The sequence below is a fragment of the Pteropus vampyrus genome, unplaced genomic scaffold (assembly GCF_000151845.1).
Source record: "Pteropus vampyrus isolate Shadow unplaced genomic scaffold, Pvam_2.0 Scaffold82, whole genome shotgun sequence".
NCBI classification, from domain to species: Eukaryota; Metazoa; Chordata; class Mammalia; order Chiroptera; family Pteropodidae; genus Pteropus; species Pteropus vampyrus.
This window is the reverse complement of record NW_011888863.1, coordinates 5,420,743-5,428,902: the sequence shown is the minus strand read 5'-3', so window position 1 is coordinate 5,428,902 and position 8,160 is coordinate 5,420,743. Positions and strand designations below refer to the sequence as shown.

Sequence of the window (8,160 nt, the reverse complement as noted above, 5' to 3'; positions counted from 1 at the left end):
ATTTATTCAACTAACATATACTGAGCACCTACTAAGTATCATTATGCCAGGCAGGGATACAAAACAAACAAATAAACAAACCTACAGACAAAGCATGTTTCCCTGGCAGAGGAGTCAAATATTATTTAAATTTACATATGTATGTGACCCTCAATTGTTATCACTTCTAATGTGATAGGCGGGGAGTGCAGAGCTTAGGCTGAGTGCAAGATGCAATGGAAGGGTAAAGGATTCTCTTTCCTTCTCAGAGAGTAACCTTTTAGATGAGAAGTGAAACCCCATTTCTTAGACTTTTATTCATCATGGTCTCCATCTTTCTGACTTTGATATAATGAAGTGGTTTGTTTTAACTTGCTAAGTTTGTGGTAACCTGTTACACAGCAATAGATAATTAATAGTGGCCTACATTCTGTCTTTCCTTTCCTGTTGGAGTATGAGTGTTTTGGGAGACAGAAAGAGAGGTTTGTTTGAAAATCTCTGTTTTTCTGTCAGGTATCTGTGTGCTCTTTTGGTGAGTATGTTGATGAGGGGCTGGGATATGAATGAGCATGGATGCTAATTGAGAGCAAGGCTGAGAACAGGCATCTCATTCGTCAAATAAATGCAGCCACTTCCCAAAGTGAGGAGATGCACCTCTACATTTTTACCAAGTTGTCTCTGGTGATCATCTCCATGTGTCTTCAGGAGGACCTGAGAATTCAGCTTGTTTTCCAGGTCCTAGAGCTGTAGCCTATGATTTGTGTTAGTAATAGGAGATTGATGTAGGAAAAGATGGGTAGATAGATACATGGATAGATTGGCATAGATGGTCACCTCTATTAGGAAAAAAAGAAGCCTTCAAATCACCCTGCTGAGGAGGACTCCATTGCTTCATGTTCATACACAAAGGGCTTCTTGTTGTTGTCATTATTAGGCAAGTCAGGTCTCTTCCACCCTCAATCCTACCCAACGTTCTCCATTTACAAGTATGTCACATGATTGTAAAATAATTATAAAAATAATCCCAAATCTCAAGACACCCTGTGAGAATGTAATGAAAAACCATTACCAAAGAAATTACTCATAAATAAAATTTAATGATATTTCTTCTTGTTGTGCAGGAAAACCACATTAAAAGGCCTAGGAAACAGAGAACTATAAAAAATAGATTCAATGGCATTAATTCTCTTGAACAATCAAAGTTAGACTGGCGATTTTCCTGATTTATGTCTCTATTTATTGCAAACCAACATGCTTAGTCCAGCTTGAATCTGCAAGAGTCATAAAGGAAAACCCAGATGTATTTTCAGTCTATAGTCCTCCTGGGGTACAAACATTAACTATTCATAGAAGAGAATGGAATAATCAGCCTTTATTGCTTAAATACCCTTTATCTCTGCTGTACTTACATTCCAATGGAATGATTATCCTAATCACAATGTTGAGAGCAAATTAGTTTATTTAAAAATCATTTAAAAATTACTATTGACAAAGGATTTAGTTCCATACTGAATTCCTAAATTGATCTCTACATCACTTAAGGTTAAATCCAGCCCTAGGGCATGTGGGGTGTGACTAGTAGGAGGAAATGATGGAAAGGCACAGGAGGGGCCAAATTCTAGAATATTCATATTCTCACAGTAATAAGAGCCACATTTATCTGAGTACAAACAGAGAAATCTTTTTCTGGCAAATAATAAGCTACCACTCAAGCCAAAACTTCTTAGGCTATGAAAAAATAGAAAACTAAGATCAATCTCTAATATCATCTTGTAATTTTTTTCCACACAATAATAAATCTTGATTCTGAATCTTAACTTTTCTCCTCAACTCTGGACAAAACTTTGGCAAATTCAAAAATCTATGCTCTGTATTATCTACCTATATGAATCCTCCAACCTGATGTCGAAGCGACCTGAAATGTTCTGCAACTTGGAATAGTGTCTAATTCACTTAACTTCTCAAACATATGAATTTATATTTGTTTTCAGTAAGGGTAAACATGTACAAGAGCAAATGTTTTTTACTGGCCCTTGGAGGGTAGGGTTTAGGGAAGAGGAAGATAATGCACCTGGTATTTAATTTTAATTGCTGTTTTATTTCTCATATGTCTTACTGTGTAGCTTTTAAAAATGTAGTTTAAATATAACTGAAGAAATAAAATATTAAAGATAATTATAGTGAGATGTTCTACCACTCCTTCACCTTCCTGACTCATATTAAGGTAGGATAACAGAAGAAGGTGTTTGGTAAAGTAGAGAAGAGACAAAGATTGCAAGCATAAAAATGCACCAAAACTAAGAGGCGGCCAATATTAGTGGGGGGAAAAAAGATTTGTATGTCTAGTAGACTCTTTATTGACCAGAAGGCTATTCTGTTCATTAATCACCCCCCTTACTCCCATCTCTTGCAAAAATACATAGTAGCATCTAAAGAACGTGAATTCTTTTTCCCTAGTCTTGTCCCCCACAATCCATGGCCTGGCTCCATCAATAAGAAAACCAGATATAATTACCTGATTATCAATAGAGTCAGAGGCCAAGTGGAAGAAACATGGCAGGAGAGGGGACAGTAACCGAATCTTCAAAAGATGGAGGTTTGAACACACACACACACACACACACACACATTTTTCTGATATCTTTTTATATGGCTCTACCTCTGGCCACTCTATTCCAACTAAGCCAGCCTCCTTGCTAGTCTGTGAACACTCTTGTACTTTTCTGCCCCAGAGCCTTGGCAGTTGCTTTTTCTATATCTGAAATGTTCTTCCTCAAATAGCTACATGGCTCACTCTTTTACTTCCTTTGTGTCATTGCTCAACTATCTTATTTTTGAGGGCTTCCCTGACCTCTTTATGGCACTTATCAATACCTGAGATACATTCACACATCATTTAAATATATGTGAAATAAATTAATATTGACATAAATAAATGCATTATATGTACTTAACATTAGTGTATATATGTATAGATATTTATAATCATTTATTATTTTAACTGTGCGCTCAAGAAGAGAAGGACCTTTCTTTTGTTTACTGCTCTAGTCTCATCAATTGGAAAACTGTGTAGTCTTTTAAGCCCTCAATCCATACTGAGAGACCAAGGTAGTAAGGCAGAGTGAGACTAGAGAGGACAGACTATTCCTGCTTATCAATTCAGGTTGATTCTGAAGGAGAGAATAAAATCAATATTTTATATCATCCTTCAAACCCTTTATATCTCTGTGTATATGCTTGCTTATCTATAAAAGCTTTTTTATTTTCTAGTAACCAACTCTACTTTTATACTATTTCAAAATTTAAGGACATAGTTGGGTCATAAAATCACTTCAAGGGAACTCTTACCAATATAGTCCATATGTTACTTGAAAAACATTTTAGGTCAACAGAGTTGTAGTTAGTGTATTGAAAGTTTTGCATGCATCACATCCATTGTTCATTTTTATTACAGAAAACATGCTCATAAAGCAGGGCTTCTATTTTCATAAATGTTTGCTTTCACTGTTTATTGCCCCAGAGCCAGAGCCTTCAAGATCAAGTCCTTAGTAACTATCACACAGAAAAATAGTTGTCTCTACCTTGAGAGGTTTAGTAATTTGCAGAAAATCTGACTTCTAAAAATTCTAGTGAATAAACAGACTAGGAAAAGAGAGAGGCCAGGGCATAAGTATATGAGATAGAAGCCAAGTCCCTTTCTCTAAACTCTAAAAGAACAAAATATAGAGAGTGTAACTGGACTCCAAGTATTGCCAGATGGATTAGTTAGTGTTTGCAAAGAATTTTCAAAAGCTACCACTGAAGGGCTAACTTTATTAATTCAGCTGGAATACTTTCTTGATTTTTCCATGCTGCTTTAAAGAGTCTTTGAAACAATTTCCACACACACACACACACACACTCACACACACACACACACACGGCCTTCCAAGAGGAAGTTTTCACTCATTCATCACTTAATCAGAAACGCTCTGGGGAGAGACAAGGCTAGCCTGTGTGTGGTGTCTATTGCCATCATGAAAGTTCATTTTTAACATATCTGACCAAGGTGCCAACTATAGGGACTCAGTACTCTCCTTAATTACTGGAAAGGGAGTTAAGGAAAACCCTTACTGGCATAACAATCCACTGCTTCATTACACTTGCTCCCACAGACCAATTATAGCAGTCATGTCACAACAGGAGCTAAGGCCAGATTCTAATAATTCATATTCATCCCCAACATTTCATGATGCTCTTGAGTTTGGTTCTTTTATAGATTGTGTAAAGTTTAGTTAAAAAATATTTGGGCAACTAAAATTCAATTGAACAAAATGTACTGGTAGCTATTGGTCTGGAACATCCTTTCCAGTTCCTTCCACTTGATCCCTGCCCCTTTCCTTGTATTAGTTAAAAGTAGAAAATCATCAAAAATGATCAGATTGAGGGAGAATGGGAAGAATTATTCCTTCTTCCTACTATCAAGCCTCCATGGATAAATGGGCTGACAGAAGTAGAAGTGAGGACGGGCGTATATCAGTGGTGTTTTTCTATTTTTTCCTCTACAGATGTTGCTTGTAAAATGTTAAGGTACAAAGAACAGTATACACTAAAGGCTTGACTGTTGACTTTTTTCTTTTGGGCTTGTGTCTTAGTTTTCCTTGCATCCTCCAATAGTAAGCCTGGCTTACAGTGTCCAGGCCGATGCTATGTGTCTACCAACTTAGGGACAACTTTGTGATGATCAGACTTTGCAGGAAGATGGCACAGGAAGCTTTGTCATTCATCACACCCTCCTCTTGTTTCTTAAACATATATTTAAAAAAGATACAATCTTTTCCTCTTGAAATACTGGATCTAGAGCAGTGATCAACAGTGGCTACTAAAAACACTAGATCGAGAGCTGATGAGGGTTAGATCAGGCTGACAACACCAAAACTGACTAATCAAATTTAGTGCTACACGACAGAAAACCAGATATTCCCCTAATGGAAGTACAGAGAAACCCCCCCACAAAACATCTATGATGTATTCATGCCAAAAAAATCAGTCAGAGATTGAGCTGATAATGCTTCTAGGTCTAGCTACCAGTTTACAGCAAATATGGGAAACGAAAGTATAAGTCAACTGATAACCAAGAGATGCAATCAGCAAAAACCAGAATGTGGCAAACTATAGAACAAATGACCCAGTTTCAACGAAGACACTGCAAGGAAAAAGAAAAAGAAGAAGAACATAGCTTTAAGATATCTTAAAAGACTTCTCAAGCAAATTAAATGTGTTGATTTTGTGTAAGTCCTGATTTGAACAAAACAACTATTAAAAAACATTTACAAGATAATTTTCAGAGCAATTTAAACATTGATTGGCTATATGATGACATTAAGGGATTGTTATTTATTCATTTGTTTGTTATTTATGTCTATAGCACCTGGTCTTCCCATGTGGTCTCCCATCTAAGTACTAACCAGGCCCGACTCTGCTTAGCTTCCAAGATAAGACATTAGGCTTGTTCAGGGTGGAATGGCCATAGACCATGGGCTATGGCTCCACTGGGGCATGAACCCAGGATCTTCTGCGTATAAAGCAGATGTGCTAATTGCTACACCATGGAACCATGTCCGGGATTGTTAATTTTTAAAACTGTAATATTTGTATTAAGGTTGTACTTTAAAAAAATAGTTCTTGTCTTTTAGAAATACATACTAACATGCATAGTACTTATAAAATGATATGATGTTTAGGATTTGCATCAAAATAATCCTAGGTGAATGACATAAGATGGTAGAATATAGATGAAACAAAGACAAACACATGTTGATTGCTGAAGCTGGGTGCAGAGTATGTGGGGTTCGTTAGGCTGTACTCTCTACGTCTGCACAGATCAGACATTTTTAAACATTTTTAAAAAAATTAATGGAAAACAGAATTCTAACAGAAATATTTTCTTATTTTGTATCTAGCTGCAACTTGAACCATGGAATATTTACATCTGTACAATATTTTTTATTTTGGTGTTAAGCTCTCTTTTGGTCTTGCCATGTGTGTTGTCCTCAGCCTCTTTTTGCATTTTAAATTTGCATTGTATTATAAAAAAAAAGTAAATAAAAAAAATAATACTTTTTAAAAAAGTTATAATCTCATTGGAATTATTTAGATTGCCATTTTAAATAAAATATATGTACCGTGAGTTTTTAAACAGTTGCTCCCTCAACACAAATAGTATTTAAAAAGAAAAAAAATAAAAATAGAACTAACAGGGAATTCTTTAATACTGTAGAATCATGATTACCCAGAATGGTGTCCCTTTTAAAAATATATTCATTCTAAATGGAAACTGATAGACATCCTTTACCTTATCATTCATTTGAATTCAAGTCAACATTGCTAATACATTGTTTGTTTAGATAATACTTGGAAAGCTGGCATAGCATCGCAATTTTTTTTAAGCAGAAAGAAAGGCATTTGGAAGCATCCAAAACTAATTACATTTAGGGTGGAGGTGCTAGTACAATCAGCTCTAATCAGAAACTAAAATATTTCTTTTTAACTCATTGACTTGTGTGTTACTTTTCAAATAATGATTTCATTTAATTCTGCTAAAATTTCAGAAGCTCAGTAATCTGTTGAAAATCTGCCTTGCCAGGTCTCTCTCTTTTTTAAACCTACAGCAAAAACAAAATGAATTATTCATCAATTTTCTTCTATGAATTCTATTACTGGGAAGAAATGCCTTGCTAACAAAATGGAAAAGAAAGCACTGAAAACCAGAAATTCAACTTAAGTAGTTTAGTCATGTACGTTCATTGTTTAGCCTGCAAGAGTGAAGAGGAAAAGAAGAGGGAAGATGAGACCACAGGAGAATTGGCCTTCACTAACTGGCACTTAATGAAATTGTATGGCTCTATAAATTCAAGTCCTCATTTTAAAGAAGAGAATTAAAAATAATTCAGAATTCTTTATGTGCAAAAAGATACTCATAGCTCTGCATTTCACTGAAGAATTACCAGAAAGCTAAAATATTTCCTTGTTCTAGAAATATGCCTGTGATAGTTCATCTGAAAACTAATGCTCTGCAAACAGAAATATTAGCAGCAATTGTTTGTTTTATATGATAATGTCACTGCTCAGAGCCAAAAGATCTTTATGCTTCTTTTACTTATGAAACCCTTTCCTTCTATATAAAGATATGGTAGGTTGGGACTGTTCTATAACTCGCATCCTTGTTGGGGTGAAGCACGTTATATCAAATAAAACTTTGCACAACCTTGGCCTAATTCTACTGTTAATAATAGAGCACTAAACTGATAAGAAGTTAAATTTCAAAATATATAAAGAACTCGTATAATTCAATAGTAAAAAAAAAAATCTGATTAAAATATGCTGAGGAACTGAGTAGACGTATTTTCCCAAAGAAGGTATACAGATGGCCAACAAGCACATGAAAGGGTGCTCAACATCATTAATGACGAGAGAAATGCATATAAAAACCTCAATGAGCTATCACCTGTTAGAATAACTATTATAAAAAAAAGACAAGAAATAACAAATGTTGGTGAGGATATTAAGAAAAGGGAACTCTTGTGTATTGTTGGTGGGAATGTATATTGGTGCTGCCACCTTGAAGAACGGTATGGAGATTCCTCAAAAAATTAAAGATGGAACTACATACAGTATGAGCCAGCAATTTCACTTCTGGGCATATATGCCACGGAAACAAAATTACTATCTTGAAAACATATCTATACTCTTCATGTTCTTTGAGACATTATTCACAATAGCCAAGGCATGGAAACAACCTAAGTGTCCATAGGTGAATGGATAAGAAAATGTGGTATATATGCACTGGAATATTATTCAGTTAAAAAAAGAAGAAAATCCTGCAATTTGCAACAATATGGATGGACCTCGAGGGCAATATGCTAAGTAAAATAAGTCAGACAGATGCAAAATACTGTATGATCTCACTTCTATGTGGATTCTGAAAAAACTGAACTCTTAGAAAGAGTGAACAGATTGATGGTTGCCAGGGATGGGAGATGGTGGAATTGGGTGAAAGTGGTCAAAGGGTACAAGCTTACAGTTTTAAAACAAATAAGTTCTAAGGACATAATGCATTACATGATGACTATAGCTAACAATACTGTTTTGTATATTTGAAAGTTGTTAAGAGAATAGATCTTAAAAGTTCTTACACAAGAG

The 8,160-nt window shown here is 35.2% G+C and overlaps 1 long non-coding RNA gene and 1 pseudogene across 1 annotated transcript in view; one reads left to right on the top strand and one right to left on the bottom strand.

Moving 5' to 3' along the window:
- The window catches only part of LOC111741821, a 45,613-nt gene that overhangs the window by 919 nt on the left and 36,534 nt on the right, over positions 1 to 8,160 (top strand). The gene's annotated exons all lie outside the window — the stretch shown is intronic.
- Positions 5,378 to 5,493, bottom strand: LOC111741882 (annotated as a pseudogene).